Source organism: Dermacentor variabilis, chromosome 4 (genome assembly GCF_050947875.1).
Source record: "Dermacentor variabilis isolate Ectoservices chromosome 4, ASM5094787v1, whole genome shotgun sequence".
Classification (NCBI taxonomy): domain Eukaryota; kingdom Metazoa; phylum Arthropoda; class Arachnida; order Ixodida; family Ixodidae; genus Dermacentor; species Dermacentor variabilis.
In genome coordinates this window covers 127,817,348-127,836,442 of record NC_134571.1, presented here as the reverse complement: position 1 = coordinate 127,836,442, position 19,095 = coordinate 127,817,348, and the positions used below count along the sequence as shown (strand labels likewise).

The 19,095-nt window shown below is 45.5% G+C and overlaps 1 protein-coding gene across 2 annotated transcripts in view; it reads left to right on the top strand.

The window, feature by feature from the left end:
- The window catches only part of LOC142579757 (vesicular glutamate transporter 1-like), a 231,426-nt gene extending 219,547 nt beyond the window's left edge, over nucleotides 1-11,879 (top strand). For both annotated transcript variants that reach the window (XM_075690304.1, XM_075690303.1), the window contains exon 15: nucleotides 468-11,879. The gene's annotated coding sequence lies outside the window, so the exon portion shown is untranslated. The remainder of the gene's footprint in view (nucleotides 1-467) is intronic.
- Nucleotides 11,880-19,095: the final 7,216 nt, after the last annotated feature.

The window sequence follows — 19,095 nt, the reverse complement described above, 5'->3', positions numbered from 1 at the left end:
ACAGGAGCATACTCTCTCTGAAACAAGAAAAGGCCAATCACATTTAATGTGCTTATTCTCAGAACTATGTTGTCCAAATTAGTTGCCCTGTTACAACAGGCTGGTTTATACTTGAAGTCGGGACCAACAATTGCTCTGCCTGCAATGTCTATTTCAGGATCGTAAAGTGGTGATACTACACGGCCGAAAGGCCACAATCATAAAAGAAAGCAAGCAGAAGGTGCAGTGTGTCTCTTTCAGTGACCTTGTGGCATTCGGAGAACATTATTTGATGCACGCAATTACGGAGAGACCCTGTTCCTCGCACGGCAGTCAATTAAGATGTTTTTCGCGCCGTTGCATACTGTATAACGCCGGCAGGCGCGAACAGGGTGTTTCGTTTTACACGCGCATGCTTGACGAGCGAGTCTCCTCTAAACGCACTGAGTGATGCGTGTTTCTCTTCTCTGTGTCGCTAACGTTTCCAGCGGACGGGTACTGCGAAGACGTGGGCGGAGACGTCAAAGCACCGCCGAGTCGAACACGAACGGAAGGAGGGAGTGCGACGACAAGCATGACAAAGAATGGAGGAACCGCGGGCGCCAACGGGATACCGTCGGCGACAAGAGAGACAACACGCACGTGGCGACGACACGACGCCCCGCCACGACGCGGCCACCGCGGTCCGCCAGGAACGACGACGCCCAGCACGGAGCCAAGCCGACGGCGACGACCGACGAAAAGCAAGGACAGCACACGCCGCGCGACGCTGCGGCCTTTTTCGTAACCTGCCGCGTTCAATGAGTTTGGTTCTGTCCTTCCATCCTCAGTTTCCTGTTATCCCTCGCCGGCTAAGCGAAACACAGACAGCACCGGCGGGGAAAAAAAATATCGCGTGAAGGTGAACAAAAGATTCCGAGTTGACCTGCCCACAGCTACGTATACTCCGCCTCACTAATTTCGTGCAATGCAGCGAAACTCGCCAGCCAGTCATGAGCCAGAGAACCGGCTGTGTGTACTGGGGGGAGGACGAAAGCTCGCCCAATGAGCGCCGCTATGCACAGAGTGCCTCGTAGACGGCCGCTCCGTCCGGTTGACCTCTGAAACCGAAGCTCTAGTGGCGTTCTGCAGTTGCGAAGCGCCACGTAATGATTCCGAGATCTTGGTAAACGCACTCCTCGACTCCTCCCTGCTGTTGAATTTACCAGTTCGGCTGCTCTGATTAGTTGAAAGGGCAGTTACACCCTTGCTGGTCAGCTCACAGAAAATTACTTCAGCAGCGTGGCAGAACTAGGCACGGTAGGATTGAAGGCCGGCAAGGCAAGAACCAAACGGCCAGTCTTCTTTCCTAGTTGACTCAGGCGACACGTAGTTTTTCACTACGCCGTGCGAAATTGGTGGGACGAAGTGCGCGTAGATATCAGTTCGGCTCGGCGGGCCGTTACAGTTGATCGAACCTCGGAATGGTTATCACGACGAAACGACGCGAGTGCAAAATATGATATAAAAAATAAGTGAAGTGACTTACAAGCAGGCCCGGGAACCATTGTACTGCACGATTTGTTTCCGTTGTTTCATTACTGAACAAAACAAGTAACACTGATGCGCACATTGAAAGTTATCGTGTGGTATCGTGCAATCTTGGCCTCTGTAAATCTGCCGTTAAGTTACTTCAGCGCTTAATCCACTTCGACAGTGATTATCTTGCGAAGCCATAGACTCGCATGACACGTTCATTCTGTATGCACAAGCGATTCTTCTGAAAATGAAAAATTCTCTTCCCTCTGTGGGAGGTCTAAAGTGCCGTGCAAGTTCGGACGTTTCTCTTTAGTCAAGTAGTATCAGCCAAGATCAGCCAGCGCAGGAATTGTGTTCTACTTATCCGAACTACGCGATATTGCCCCGATGTGCGCAGCATGTGGAACTCAGAGTCCGTGCGTCATTGATGCACATCCCGCAATGCGATAAAACGAGAAAAAAAAAGATTTCTCAATTGTGAGGCAACCCGGTGAGTATTTCATCTTTGGTACTTTAAACGACAGTCCGGCACACTGCATTCGTCATTACTATATCTTAAGTTCTAGCTAGCAAATGAGAGAATAAAAAAAAAAAGAGAGTACGGAACTCGCTAGGACGTTGATATTAGCAGGAATGTCGCCGAGACGAGATGCAGTTGGCGAGGATGATATACATTACAAGAAATTTGTAAAAGAAATGTCTCCTAGAGGGAAACTGACGGTGCCGTAATGGCGGTCTGGCAGCTACGGTGCGTAACGATGTCGTTGACTGGGAGGAAGAAAAAAGGAATAAACAGTCAGGTAGACGTACAGTAAATAAATGTTATAGGAACGATCGCTCCGCCGCTCACCTGCGTAAAAAAAAAAAAAAAAAACGCCGACTGGTTTTTTCCCAGCATTCCGGGTTCCGTTCCGACGGGCTGAGAAGCACCGGCGCATAGGCAGAGGTAAAAAAAAAATGGAAAGAAATAACGACAGTGGTTGCGCCATCACTGACCTCCTTCCAAGCCGCCTTCCCGGTGTAAAACGTGGCGACAGCGGCTGCCTCTGTAGAACCGGTGGCCTCACCATCGCTGCTTCACGGCAAGAAAGTCGGGAGCGTGGTGGGTTTTAGTCCTCGCCACGACCCACGCATCGCCGCTAGCTCTGAGCGTCCACTTTGTTTGCGCAGACCCCGCTGTTGCGCGCAGCGCAAGCGGAAGTATTTCGGAGGAGTAGTCGCATGATGGAGGTCAAAGAGATTAGAAAGGCAAAGAGGTTAACCGAAAGATAGATATACAGTTTGCTACCCTGCACTGGGGAAGGGGTGAGGGGAGACAGAAAGATCTTAAAAAATAGTGGGCACACATGAAGAGAGTGTCCTTACAAAACTCGGTAGTGAGCTGATGCGAGGAAACTGGCTCGTCGTGGCGCATTCTTTTTTCTTTTTGTCAGTTAATTGGCCTCGAAAATCGAGCAATATAAATATGTGCCGAGTTAAATAAATAAATAAACGAAGATAGTGACATGCGCAAGACTCTCTTACACAAACGCACCCGGCAATCACAGAAGCGATCAACGAAGAAACTATGTTCTATTATTTTTTTTTAACATTACGCGAACGCAGCGGTTTTGCAATCGTCACTCGAGGGCGTTAGAAGTGCAATTTCTCGCTGGCGTCCATGCACCACGCAGCGATACCAGGTAGGGCAGCTGCTGGGAAAGAGGTCATTCGAAAAGCCAGAAAAATAAGGTCACGCGTTCACAGTCGAAACTCAAAAGCAAGGTAAAGCTCTCCAGAGTGCCCAAACGACTAAGCACACATCGACAAGCGTAAAGGGAAAAAAAAAGCGGACGATCTTATTGCGGGCGAAAAACAAAAACATCGAAATATAGGTGCGGGGCTTAGGGGGGGTAACATAAGAACGCGAAAACGAAGAGCCTAGACATCTAGCGCGCAGGCCCTGACAGAAAAGAAAAATGAAAGAACTGAATTTGTGAGCTCTGTGAACGTTGTGTACAGAGGCAGCCGCTGAGTGCGTGTACCCGGTACGTGGAGTTCTCCCGCTCGGTTTCCCGTAGCTTAGACTCGTGTACATAAATAGTGCTTCGACGTGAGCATGGCCATACCACGATACCACAAAGCAATATAGCGTCCGAACGGTTCCCGCGGTAACGAAAGCAGACGCATACAGCAGGGCGTGACCGGGCCAACTGTCTCTATCTCTCTCTCCCCCACCTCTGTGCTGTAATGGTCGAAGCAAGCAGGCGAGGCGGAGAGGATCGGTGGCGTCTGGAATGCGCGAGCAGTGTCTCAGCCGAAAGTATGTAATGCTGATGCTGACGCTGCTACTGCTGCTGTTTTGCTGGACCGGTGCAAGACTCGTGCGGACACGATGATCCGACCGGCAGCGCGGGTCAGTAGTAGCAGTGTGCGCACTGAAGCCGCGTGTGAAATCGTGTGTCTCGATATCGTCCCTGACGCTCACAGTGTCTGACCGTGTATGCCTTGACGGGTGCTGCCCAAAAGGTGGCTCGGGTTTCTCCTGAAGCGAATTCTCGCTTGCATCGCTTCTATTTGTGGCATGGGCGGTTGCTTCCGTTAATGATAGTGGCACGAGGTTGCTCGGTGGTAGTGGGAACTTCCTCTGAGGGCGAACTAATTGCCCCGTTGCAATCATCCCGCTCGGGCAGGTGCCAAAGCGCACGGGGCGCACCACGTGTGTGCCCGGAATCCGAAAAATTTTCGGCAGCGCGAGCACAGTACAGCCTTGAACGTGACATCGTGATTATCTCTACAGACGGTAACCACGCTGCGGTCTCTGATATCAGCGCCCATGATCAGCAAACAGGCAGGCATGCGGGACATGGCTTCAGGGTGACCCATTGAGAGTGCCTGAACCCCTGCGTCAGTTCGTGTGCACTCTATCGTGTTCGCGCGGTGCTACAACTAGAGACTCCCGACGGGCCCGCCTACGCCCCGAAGAATGCGTGAATCGAACCGTTCAGCAGCAGTCAGCGACGAACTTGTTCGTCGCTGACTGCTGCTGCGTCAGCTCACGAAATCTTGACGGTCTCTGCATTGCTCTGATCTCTGTGAATGGGATGACAGTGCGACGGGCCCGGTCCTGCAGAGCTTGGTGCAAGGTGCAACAAACAATTTTCATTATTACTTTTTTTTTTTTACTTCGTTCCCCAATTGCGTCCTCCACCACCACACTTTTCTCACTGAAACTAGTTTTCCAACAGTTTCGACTACTATATTTGTAATACCCTTTCAACCACAGTGCATTATTCCTCAACGCAGTTGAAATTACGGCGTTATGCCATCGCGTCGTTCCTTTCGTGTCTGTGGGTACACGCCAGTGCTGCCGCTAACTTCTCATAACGCGCGAAGTTAGTGTCTCGTAGGTGATAGGCAGTCGTCTGCCACCTATGACAATATCTGGCCAGCCCGAACACCTCACCATTCGCATCGCCCTAGCCCCGCCGTTTCTATATATTTTCGTTACTGCTTCCTTGAATTGCAACACGAAGAAACTATAGACAAGGACGTTCTTGACGATGGTGGCAAATGAAGGCAACATATGGTATCCCGATTCGATAAACCGCCGATACCGCCGAAAGGCCGAGTGTCCGGACTGCAAAAAAAAAAAAGGCCAAAGGCGTCTGGAATCGAATTCCCGAATTCAAAGCTTCCGCAACCTCAACAAAGAACGGGAAACGTATGCTTGCGACTAACACGGAACAAACGTGCAACGAGGACAGTAAACGTTTAGACATTCTACATTGCCCGTTCGTTTCACAACACGAAGCGGATATGTTTCTTTTTTTTTTTTGCACGAACTCAGCCAACTGCGTTTTGGTTTATCTGCATGCGTAACGGCTACAGTACATCATCTCATCGGCACTTTTGAGCGAGCGTTACGAAACTTTGCCTTTAGACATTACACCCGCTGCGCCCTATAGCTGGCAGCGATTTTATACTAACCGCTTTTTAAGGATCATTAGCAACGGCTATTCTATACTGTACTAGTGGAAGCCTACTGCTCTGCCCGTATTAAAGGGACCCTGAAACGCTTTTGACGATTTTCTACAAACGTATTGAGTCGTTAGAGTAGGTCCTTCTGATCAATAATTGACACATCTAAGTGCTCCGCGTAAAGCGTGTAATTTATTATAAGGTTTTAAATATGCACATCGCTGCCGATCGCAGCGCACTGCTCGGCGGAATTTTAAGCCGCCCCTACCCATATGACCGAAATCACCCATACGACGTCAGTGGGGCGAGCTATCCGATTGGCTGACAAGGGCGCGTGATCGATAATTTTTCCAACTTTACGGTAAACAAATTATCTTCGTAATAGTTGGAATGTTAGTTAATTTGTTTTTATGAAATGAAAGTAACATAAAGAGAATGCACAAGAACAATTTTTCAGTACACTTAAGCACTTCCGGCACACAGCGTGTGTCGTCTGCTTGTGTTACAACGTACTCCATTTTGAAGAGAGCTCCGCGGTCAGAGTCGGTCTCAGTCTTTTCGCGAGCACTATGATTGGACTTTGTTGCCTTGTGGACTGCAAACGTAGCGACTGGCAATATGTCAAGCTGCGACATCGTGTCCCTCTGCAAGGCAGCGTACGAGCGAACTGCCTGCTGCGCATCAGACTGCCGCTATCCGATCGGCGCCAGGATTTGCGCGTTTGTGGCCGTCATTTTACACCGGAAGATTACTAGCGCAATAGCATTTCGCGAGTCCGGTATTAGGGCAGACGCAAGCGCAAGGGGACAGAGTCTGGCCGCTTAACTGTGCCGTAACGGGATGAGCCATGAGATGAGCAGAAGGGCAAATATGAATGGTCTGCATGGTGCAGCCACCTGGTGGCACAAAGCTCAACCATACACAGTAGCAGCAACGAAGTGTATTCTTCTTTGCTGCTGGTGTGTATTTTTCGCAGGAGTGTAATCATCAAAACTTGTTTTTATAAATGTTTAAATTGTTTTACTCTTGGTTAGAGCAATATTAGCGCTTTGTTTGGCTGGTTAAGCGCTGCGCCAACAAGTGTATGGACCGTGCAGACCGATCAGGCCGCTCACGTACGTCTACGCTAATGTTCCTTCATCAGCTTGAGTTTATGCCTCCAGTCATTTGCCGAAATGACCAGCTTGCCTGTGGTTACCGGAATACAAAACATGTTCGGCGCTACGACAGAATGCTTGCAACGCACGCTGCTTCGATAGCTCTGGCTTGGGGTCGACGGCCAAGCGGCTAGCGGAGAGGTCTCGCGCGGGCGGGCTCCAAAACAACCGGAAGTGGACGATGTGATGTCGCATCGTGACGCTGAACCAGTGAAGGCGGAGCTTAGCCCCGCTCGCTCGGCGAACGAGTTGAGGAGGAAAAGCATGGCTAGGGAGGAGGGTAACTTCTAATCGCTTGTAGCTCCATTAATACGTAACGCTTCACTTAAATTGTGGTGCGAATGTTCTACTTAAGCTGTACCCTACGCGTCTACAAAATTTGTCCGAACCGTTTCAGGGGCCCTTTAAAGCACCGCACACATGGATTAGGCCGGAAATAACTCTCGGACAATTGTAAAAGAGAGTCGTCACGTGGTCAATTAAAGACCTGCACTCCATACAAATGTCCAGTGTTGTCCTCGATTTGAATGGCATACATCCCCTACCATTTTCTTTTTCTGGAAAATGTGACTAAGTCTACGAGTTTCGAGGTCTATCGAAACTATGGAATAACGTTTTAGCGACCAGCATTAACCGCGAGATGTTTAGGATTTCTACACGCTTCTACGCAACATCACGTAAGGGGGCGTCCTTTGAGTGAGTAAGTACAATCGAACGGTCGATTATCGAGCTTTTCGGCTTTCCAGGGCTACTATGTTAATGACAGCCTTAACAAGTTCTTCTGCATCACGCCAGTGGACCTTCACGCCGTCAGTTACCAGATACGGGCCGTTTGACCAAATTCGCCAACCTGGCAGTCTGAACCACTAATGGCTAAAACGAGGGGAAAAAAAATATATATCGGTGCACGAGCAGTAGCACCAGGCGCCACTGGCACAGTAGAACGAAGCCTCAAAACTGAGCTTAAAGCACAGTAGTAGCATTTCGTTTTGCCCGTGCTGTTTGGCAACGGCCACTTTATATCACATAGCCATTTTATATACGCAGTTAGAGAGAGAGGAGGTATCTGTGATAAAACGGCCGCGGCTGTTGCACGTACGCTTTTTGTCCGCGCGCACAGAATACTCATCCACACCCGCACGTGTAAACCATAGATGCACCACGATCCGACTGTCCGAGCTAGTAGTGTCTTGTCAAGTCCACGTGACCTAAACGGCGTCGCGTGCCCCTTAACGGTAAAGCGTCCTCTGCACGTGGGAGTCCACCGACCGAGCGCGGTGCGTTCTTGTGCATTAGTTATCACCGCACGCTCTATTGTGTTGAGTGTGTATACGTATGCGTGTGTGTGTGCGTGCGCGCGCGTGTACTATAATATAGGGCGTGTCTGTTCGATGTTTCTTGCACCAGCACAGTTGTCGAGCCTCAGATATGACGAGGTGTGACGGCCTACACCACGTACGCGGTCACGACACATGACGAAGCACAACTCCCAGCACAGTCTGTACATACCAGCGGCAGGTTGTAGATAACGCGGCGACGTGGCGCAATCTGGGAAACACGTACTTCACGTTCGCAGCGTCCTTCCGTTCCGTATAGTAGTCAGCGCCAGTGAGACGTATGTAAGCTGATAACGTGGCTTCCAGAACTGCGGATGTTGTGAAAAGGCTTCCAACGCGCGGAAGACGTTGCATTAAATATTCGCTGCTAGCTTCGTTAAGCATATATGGTCGGGCCGCACGAGCCTCGACAACGCCGGCGTCTGCGTCTGAAGCAGCCACACGGACAATCTCTTTCAACGACCACTGAACCCAAAGCCATTGAAATTCGCGCTTGCCTAATTGGCTCCCTCGTTCGAGCTCGCGAACGGGAGCCAATGGAGCTCGCGGACTTCAGTGATCTTCGATTTCAAGATCGACGGACATAGAAAGTGACCACGTCACTGCGGCAGTCTCATCGGCCTCGCAGGCTGCTGCGAACGGGTTTTCCTTTGAACCTACGGTGGAATACGTCGGCGCAATACGCCATGCTGTGTAAAGAGCTAGAACTGGTGGAGGCCGCAAATGTCCGTGAGCCCAGATTGCGCACCGCGCCTCCCGTACTAATAGTGTTCGTAGACCAAAGCTGTGTAGGTAGCGGTGTGATTGTGAAACATGTATTCATCGAACGGGCGCTGCAGGCTCTCGGCCCGGATCAAAAAAAACCCGGTGTCTCGCGGCGGGGACCCGCCATTCCGATCGTCCCGCGCCTTCGAACCGACTGCTCCGATCCGGTCCGGGGCCGCTGCAGTCCCGTGTCTCAGTGGCAGTGCTCCGCGGCGAGCGGCAACCCGCCCCGTCGGCTCGCGGAGAGGACACGTACACACGACCCACAAGTCTTTCAATCTCGCTCTCGCTAGAATATCCGCTTCTACCGCGCGCAAGCTTCCGGGTGCTGGAAGACGGCGTATTGTAGTCGTCGGTTAGATGGCCGGCCCTTTGTCCCGCCCCACTTGCGTATCTCGGCTTCTGCTGGCGTGATGTATTCGTTGATGACGTTTCGTTTTCTTCGTCTCGTTAACCCCTGCACTGACGTGACACGAGTTGAGCCAGACTTGCCAATGTAAGAGGATGTAGCTCGTCGACACTGCAGACGAATACGCCTGGGCATAAAGGTTTTTAGTGGCGACGTCACTGACGCCACTGGCAATTTAGCTGTTCAGGTCACGCGACGAACAAAAAGCTCCCGTGACGTTGTCCGTGTATCAAAAGCTGCAAAACGTATGCGGCAGTGTTGGTAATTTAGCGAAAAAGGTCCTGAAAATGTCTCAAAGAACATCAATTGGCTAAGTTAATTGAGTACTTCGGTCCTAGAAGCGATATACGCGTCTACGTTTGTAATACCGAAGAGCTTATTGCTGGGTCATCTAGGTGGAGACATCAAAGCTGCTATTCTATGCAAAGCAACATATTGATGTACCGTTTTCGAAAATCGGGTGTTGCTCTCCTTTTTCACATTCTGACTGTTCAACCAATGCTGCAGAATGTAGTTTAAAGCTATAAAGCTTTCAAAAATGTTTAGGAAGAGGTCTAGGAAAGAGTAAAACACAAAATGACAAAACTCCGAGCAAGTCATTACCGTCACTTAGAGACTTCTCGCTAAAAATGGTCTGTTTTGAGCCACCCGAAAGAATAGTTACAGACAGTGGTCCTTTGGGAGTGCCACATGCCACACAGCTGTTTCACCTAACGAAAGTCCATTAGCCCCCTTTTCAATTTGTTTTTCTATTAATGACAGTATGTCAAGCATTTTAACTCTTAGGCAGCAATTCCACAATCACAATTCACATGCATTACGTTGTAGTGAACAGAAAGTCCAGTTCCTAAAAAGAAAAAAATTGTTGGCACTCTGTTGACAGGTCTGTCAAGGTCTGTGTGCTGCTGTTCGTGTTTCCAAAACCATTTGCAATATTGGAATATAAAAAAAAATAAAGCCACGGAAAAGAAACATGCTGCCACAGGACTCGCTCGTGCTCTCAAACACACAAGTTTTGCATCAAGCATTTCCAGTAACATTTCATGCACTATGCTAACTCAACTCGTCTAACACAGCATACAACTCCACATCAGATACATGCAAGTCCACATTTCCCCACTTTCCACAGTAACTACAGCAAATCTTACTGTTGATTTAACAGGTGCAAGCATTGTTGTCAGGTGAAGCACTTTCCGAACCCCGATGCAGAATCTGCATCAGTGTCATCAAAGCACAAACAAACCAGTGGCTTTAGCATACCATTATTCCACGGCAAACATTCCATTGTGTCCCACCCTGCATCAGAACCCCGGCACAGTTGTTTGTCAGGCGCTTTCCATGCAGTGTCAAGTGTGTCTCGTTAATTCTTGCTTCTCATCTATGTTAACCACTAGTTACCATATGTCAAGCTAGCCACAGCAAAGGTCAGTTAGTGCGCGATAAACTGCCTTGCCTTTGTGATAGATCTAGCACTAGTGGAAGGATATGGTGTGTCAGGTTAGATGTGAGCATGCAATGCGAGTGGCTTATCAGAGCTTGCCTTCTCAAGAGCAAAAGAAGCAAATCTCATCCTCGCTAAGCCAAGATCAGTCCAGGAACATGTAGACCTCAGTTGCGACAAGGAAGGCAACTTTGCTGTTTCTGTGTTTTGTCATCCGTGTGTCATGACTTAAGCCTGTGAAGAACTTGACTTCAGCTCATCGAGGACAACTGTTATATAAACTGTAAATACTACTCGCGCCTGTAGCTGTAGTAGATGTTGTACAAGCAGTAATTAACACTGTAATTTGAACAGCACTGACATCACCTTTTGTCACCCAATTTGCAAAGTTTCAAGCATATGACCAAAACAAAAATGCACTGCAAATTTCCCATAGCAAAAACAGATAAATCGAGAGTTCGTTTTCATTTGACGCCATGTTCTCGTATCAGTGACCACAGCTTAATAGCTTGCTTGCCACCATTGTCAAGACAGTTCTCCAAACCAGAATTTGCACCTTGCAGCAAGCTTCTGTGTGCTGCCAATTCTGCAATTTCGCGTACTCACTCCCGACAAGCATCCTTTCTCTCAACAATCAAACCAGGCAACATGTGAAGGAATATTCAAATGATGAAACACAACCGTGCAATCCAGATGCCACCATCAAGGCCACCAAGTAATAACCAACTCTCAAGACAGTTAACAGCCTGAACTAACTAGTCTAAGTAATAAGTCACAGCTAAAAAAAAGTACTATATATATGTGTGCATGATAAAATGTTTTTTTTTTTTTCTCTCTCATGCTGCGCAACATGGTTGTTACGAAACACATCAAAATAATGTGATAATGTGAGTGTACTATCTACTAACTGCAAATGTCTGAGTGTTACTTTTATGTGTACATCTGCTGTATATACGGTATTCTTGGTCATTACTACGATTCATCTATGGACGTTTTTCTCTCTTAGTGGAACATATTAGCCGCGGTCTGGACCGCCACATTGTCTCGTATTTTGGACTTGGGCTTTTTTTGATGCTGTCCCTAGGAGAGATGTTTCTTGTAAATGTGCCCCCCATTGTTATTATGCCATGTTTGATTCTACAAGGTCTGTTGAAGCAAACTGTATAGTTTTTTCATGGGGAAGGAGAAGCACAGCCCAGCTGATGCAGTCACTCCCCAAATGTTGGCCTAGAACATCCAGGTTCGGAGTCCTGCCTGCATTATTCTGTTTTCCTAGAAGGTGTTGCCCAATGAATTAAATGTTACGAAATGAGTCCTTGGCTGTTGGTGTCAATGTTGATGTTGCTGTGAGGCTTTTTATCATTGTTCCTTTTTGTAGGGGAGTTGAGGCCTCTTATGCCGCAGACAAGCTCTGCAAATCAGACATGACGAGCAATACAACCTATCAATGTTGATGGCGACTATCCCAGCTGCTGCTTTTCAATAACTGGCAAAGGCTATCAAAACCTATTTAAAAAGCAAGAAAGTTGTGTTGTAGTGTTACAATATATTTACATTTTATATTTACATTTTGACCTGCACTTTAGTCTAGGAGTGCCCCATAGAACACAATCCAGATATGTGGCACTCTGGGGGACAATCAGAATTTGACCAGACAATGAGTGCTTGCTTTTTCATCAGTCAAAATGACCATTGCTCTAGGTTAGGTTTCTTTCTGTTCTGTTTTATTCACACGTTTGCACATAAATGCCTTCAGACAACGTTAAAAATGAAAGATCGTATTCTATTCACAAAATGCAAACGACGTAAGCTTGCAAATACAGAAAGAGGTACATATATATAATATACATCCATATATATATATATATATATATATATATATATATATATATATATATATATATATATATATATATATGAGCTTTATGTGTGGAAAGTGAGATGTAGGATCTGAAAAAACAATAAAAAAAATAAATGGAAGCTATGTTTGAAAAGATGCAAAGCAAATGTGTGTCTAACTTTGTCGTCCTGTGTGAAAAAGCACTCACATATCTGTGAACGGTGGCATTCACATCACTGCACACTTAATACTCTATCACTGTTTTATAATACTGCTCGAACCAAAAGCTACAGTTAATAATTCTTATGACACAACAGAACATGTGTGAACATAAAGTATGATGGCATAAGATTTCAGAAGACAAACCTTCAGCTTCTGTCTGGAACACACTTAACTCCTTTCTGAAGCTCAGGATGACGCGGATAAGAATACTGAAGGATACTGTGCCTGCACTTCAGTGTTCTCAGTAAAAACTAAAAAAGACAAAAAACAGTATCTCTAACTTATTCTTGGAGCCTCAGTCTCAGCTTATTAAAGACGTCAGTAATCAAAGCCAATACAGCACAGGCAAAATATATTTGTACAATTCCTTGATCAAGTAAATACACAATTTTGCAGTTTCCTTGCTTAGAAACACTGCAAATAACGAGGAAACATAAAAGCGAGGTGCACCAATGAATAAAGGCTAAAAGTGCACTACTATACAAGCTGAGTGCAGTAATAAGTTACTTGCAATCAACACAAAAAGAAGGGGCACTGATGCTTCCTGTCATCAACATGAAGTGACAGCTTGCCAATATCATTTAAATTCACAGACATCTATTCTAACAATTAAGCAAACTTTTCTTTTTCTGTAGTTGCTACTACTTGACACCATTTCGCGCCACAGATTATAGTGCATTAACTGCATAGCTGGTACTTGTGGACACCTGTACATGCCTCCCTAACACCCCTTCTGGACAACACATTCCTCAAGCCCACTGTCCCAAATTGTTTAACTCTACTTTGACATAGTGGAAGTTAAAGAGAAGAAAAAGAGGTGGAGCTTATGCTGACTGTAAATTTCACATATTGAACCAGACAATTATAATAAACAATAGTCAAGCAAAACAGTCACCAAAACAAACATGAAACGAAAACCAGGTAAGACAAATAGTATAACTAAAAACGGCTGCAAAAAATAACGGAAATTAATTGAATAAAGCTTGTGATAAAACCTGAAAGGCATAATGAATCTCTAAGAAATAAAAGAACTGAAAACGCTGAACCATATTCACATTCCGTACACCGAACATGGCTAGTCTAATAAAAGAAAGGAAAGTATGCTAAAGAAACCATGTGATGTCATGGGACGTACAGTTGAATGCCTTTATATAACAAGGTGCTTGGAGCCTCCGAAATCACTCCTTACACAAGTCACTTGTTTGTAAAGGATGTGCACAGCACAGCTCACAAGAGAATGCGGACATAATTATTATTCATTATACAGGTCATTGCATTGTAGAGGCATTTGTTGTGAAAGTGCTCGACTGTATAGTGGACTTGACCAAAAGCATAGTTTTTGCCACTAGCTACACTATTAGGACCTGCTTATTAAGCAGCACCCCTAGTGTTGTTCCTAAAGACAAGCTGCACAATGATGGTGGTCAGACTATAATGCTATATAGCATCAATGGCCCATATGACATGCGTGACTGTCAACAAAAGTCTCATAAAACATATATTGTACATCTTCATTAATATTGTCATGTTGTAGTGACGGTGAACAACCACCACTGGCACAACGTAAGTCCTGAAAATAACTGTTTATTGGGCAAACCTGTGCCCAGCAAAACAAGTAACACTCAGCACAATGATATAGGCAAGTACACTCTTCTTTCGCTTAAAATTTGGTCTATAGTTTAAAATTCAGTCAAGCGCATTGGCTTTTGTACATGACTCATCAAAGGTTCCAGCATAATTGCTGGTGCCCGCATGCCTTCCAGAAAGTATTACACAATAAATGTCCTGCATATTATCTGATTACACCAGGTTCAGTGACAACAGGCAACAGATAGAACCAGCAATAACATTTGAGAAACTTCCGATACAGACAGGTGCATCATTGTGCTGAGCGATAACATTATAACATAGATTGCCTCATGAAAAAGGTTCATCGAAATCATGAACAATTTATCCATGTGTTCATCCAATTCTATGGTCTTGCGCTCTAGAGCACTGGTCCTGTTTAGGTTCCATACGGTTATGTGTATTAGCTTCCCATTTGTAACTTTTCTTCTTGGTTGTTAGGTCAAGATGCTGCTTTGGCACAATACCAACACAGCATCATCCGTTGACAACACCTACACTGACCACCTCATACTGCTGCTTAGAAAAGAACACTTTGCAGAACCTGCTGCACAGCAGAGAAGGAGCATAATGCCGTGTTCAGATTGTCACCAGTCACCGATCTTGACACAGTTCACAAAGTCAAAAGCCAAGAGGAGATTGACAAAGGCACAAAGGGTACTTCACCCCCATTTGAATATGCTGTCTTGTGATCTTCGATACCTTGCATGGTTACTTCAATAACTTCAATATACAAAGCTGTACAGAAATCGAAACGGGGCTGTGTTATCAAAGTAGTGAGTCAAGTGCCAGATGGACATAACAAGCTCCATCTAGTGCGATTCATGACTACAACTGCTCAAAAGAACTTCACCTTTCAAGCTAACCATCAGGCAGCAATAAGAGGCTAATAAGCAATAAGAAATTACTTTTGAACAGTTTGTTGGCTTCACATTCAACTTCAAAGACTGTTCCGTGTGAGACTAGCTTTTTGCTTTTATCTGTAGTGCTTTCGCAAGCGTTATTTCATGCTACTTATCTCCAGATCATACATTATGCTTCCATGGCCCCCTATACATATCAACAAGATTCTGCTGTAAAAAATTTATCCAAGAAAGGTCTCCATAACAGATATTGCCTGATGTGATGTAAAACCCTACACTCAACAAGAAAAATATTATGCTGTATGAACTAAGCATTTATCTAAAGAAAAAGAATACAAAATGCTAACACTTCAACATGCAACATCACCAAATCAAGCTCAAGCAGCACATAAGCATGGCAAAAATTTATGCAATACTTGGTCATGTGACCTATCACTTTTGGTATGTTCTAATTCTAGTAAAAATGGAAACCTGTCAAGTCACTTTGATGTCAGATGACAGCTTTGAGCGAAAATATGGGAATGCATTTGGAAAGCGTCTCTGTGACTTGACCCCGCACCCCCTCCCCACCTGTTGACAAAAAAAGCATTACCACTATATTTTAACAATTTGTGCACGCAAACTCAAGAAAAACAAAATGTGGCTCACTTTAACCCCTTCCGTGCCCTGGGCAAGCTTGATTCATCAACACATTTCTGGTAGAAACGGCCAAGGTCAGGCTATGCTCATCAGCGGTTCTTTTCATTTTCTAGCAATGCCATGGACAAGCTGGTTTCGTCTCAGTGCTTTGTTGCGCTTCTGGTAGATGACAGCACACAATCCATGGGGCAGTACAAGCAGGGACAAGTTTATTGTGGAGGAGGAAATAAAACAAGTTCACAGCCGAGGTCTTTAAAAAGATGCCGCCACTGGTAGCTCAAGATTCATTGAGTTCTTTACAACAAAAAAGGAAAGCCAAATGCAGCGATGGATTGGGAGATTCCAAAGATGAAGTTTACGGCTCTGCGAGTGAAGAAGACATCAGGATTCACAATGCACTTGGCTGGTCATCCGAGAGTGAAGAGTATCGCATAGTATGTCGTATAGTGCTGTTAAATTTCAGTTTTGTGATAATGGTTGAGGTTTTGAAAGACAAACACTTAAAACAATGCCAACAATGTTTTTCATTAAAAAATCCACAATAGAAAATTGTCATTATTGAGAGCAGCATTCCGGGCAAGTTGGTAATCCATTACTTAAATGATATTGCGCGACACTAAAAAACGACACTGACGTGAGAGAAGACGACACACCAAGCGCTTGGTGTGCCATCTTCTCTCACGTCCGTGTCGTTTTTTAGTGTCGCGCAATATCATTTAAGTAATGTCATTATTGGTCAGCATTTGGGATACAATAGTGCAGCACAGAAGCGTTTAAGTGTAAAAGAAAGCCCGACTACGCTTTCTTGCACGCAGGTAAACCTTCCGTCAGGTTTCCGTGCAGGCTGCCCAGTCGCCATCTTGTTTGGACCGACAAAGTAACATCATTCTTCACTTTGATGCCGTCTTAATGAATGTGTCTTAGTTGGCGTTGGCAGAATTGGAATGATACTCAAGATGGTTGCTGTCTGCTTAGCTCTCTATTTCACAGAATTGGGATGCCGTCTTCCTCATGCACCTTAGGAGGCTTAACTCTACACAACTTGCAAGATGCTAAGAGGACTGTACGAAAAAGATTATTTACTTGTGTAAGGCCCGCACCTTGACTTTGGAGGGCAAACATTTCGGAAAAAAAAGAATGTTTCACTTAGCATCATGTAAATATCTGCGTGCATAGCCTCCGAAATCACAGTGGCTCATTATTGCAATCTCGAAAGCCATGCCAGTGCGCTGGTTAATTTCCACAAGCCGCTGCTACATGATACTAGTTACTGCCCTGTAACTTGCTAACTGCGCTATACTTCTATGCAGACTAACAACCACTAGCATCAACTATGAACATTTTTATCTGCAGACTTGGAGTGACGCTTGTCTCCGGCAAAAGCTGCCGAGAGCGAGTGGAGCTATACTAATCCAGGCACAACTAAATTAGGAAGGCCCACTAAGCTTGAACAAAGACACTCCCTCACCAGAACAAGAATTGGCCTTCCTGGTGCAGTATTCAGCCACAACCTCCCTAATAAAATGATCTCCTCAATGAAATGGCCCTCAGTCCCCAGCAGCTGCGGAGCACCTGACCAAGGCGGCGGTCAGAGCTGTAACGCAGCAGAGAGTGTTAAGAATTTCTGGATCCAGAGAGGCCGCCAATGGAAACTGACGCTTGCAACATTTAACACCCGAACCCTCTCGAGTGAGGCTAGCTTAGCAGGACTGTTTGAGGAATTATCAGACATTGTTTGGGATATCACTGGCCTTAGTGAGATTAGAAGAACTGGCGAGGCTTATACATTGCTGAATAACAGACATGTCCTCTGCTATAGAAGTTTCCTTGATAAGAAGCAATATGGGGTAGAATTCCTAATCCATAAGGGCACAGCAGGCAATATTGACGAATTCTACAGTATTAAAGAGAGGGTAGCTGTAGTCGTAATCAAGCTTAATAAGAGGTATAGATTAGAGGTAGTACAAGCCTACACTCCAACATCCAGTCACGACGATGTAGAAGTAGATCAGTTTTATGAAGATGTTGATTTAGCGATGAGAAAAGTGCGAACTCAGTATACTGTACTAGTGGGCGACTTCAATGCAAAAGTGGAGAAAAAGCAGGCTGGTGAACAAGCAATTGGCAACTACGGCATCAATTCTAGGAACGCTAGAGGGGAAATGCTGGTAGAATTCGCAGAAAGGAATAACCTTCGAATAATGAACACCTTTTTCAGGAAGCGTAGCAACAGAAAGTGGACCTGGAAAAGCCCTAATGGTGAAACAAGAAATGAAATTGACTTCATACTTTCTGCTGATCCCAGCATAGTGCAGGATGTAGAAGTGGTAGGTAGGGTAAAGTGCAGTGATCATGGGTTAGTGAGGGCTAGGATTCACCTCAATTTGAAGAGAGAAAGAGCAAAATTGGTCGAGAAGAAACAGGTCAATTTTGAGGCAGTAAGGGTAAAAGCAGACAAATTCAGGCTGGTAGTTGCAAACAAATATGCAGCCTTAGAACAGAGAGATGATGATGACATAGAGCTAATGAATGAAACTGTAACTAGGTTGGCTTCAGATACAGCAATTGAAGTGGGAGGCCAGGCACCAAGGCAACCAGTAGGCAAGCTCTTCCAAGTAACAAAGGACCTAATAAAGAAAGGACAAAAAATGAAAGTCTCCAACTCAAGAGATAAGATAGAATTCACGGAACTGTAAAAACTTACCAACAAGGCAAAAATAAGTGATATTCGAAACTATAACGTGAGAAAGACTGCAGAAGCCGTAAAAAATGGACGGAACCTGAAATCAGTGAGAAAGAAACTTGGCATAGGACAAACCAAGATGTATGCACTAAAAGATAAGTAGGGTAATATCATCAGCAATCTTGAAGATATAGTAAAAGCAAGGGAAGAATTCTATACTGACCTGTACAGTACCCAGAGGAGTCAGGATACCTCAATTACAAACAGTAATGAACAGGATACAGAAATTCCTCCTATAACTAGCGATGAGGTTAGACAAGCCCTGCAAGACATGAAACGAGGAAGAGCGGCAGAAGAAGATCGAATAAAAGTCAAGTTAATCAAATATGGAGGAGACATAATGCTTGGAAAACTGGCGGCTCTTTATACGAAGTGTCTATTGACTACAAGGGTTCCAGAAAACTGGAAGAATGCAAACATTATACTAATCCACAAAAAGGGAAACAAAGAATTGAAAAATTATAGGCCCATTAGCTTACTCCCAGTATTATATAAAATATTTACCAAAATAATCTCTAATAGCATAAGGGCAGCACTGGACTTTAGACAACCAAGGGAACAGGCTGGCTTCAGGAAGGGATACATTACAATGGATC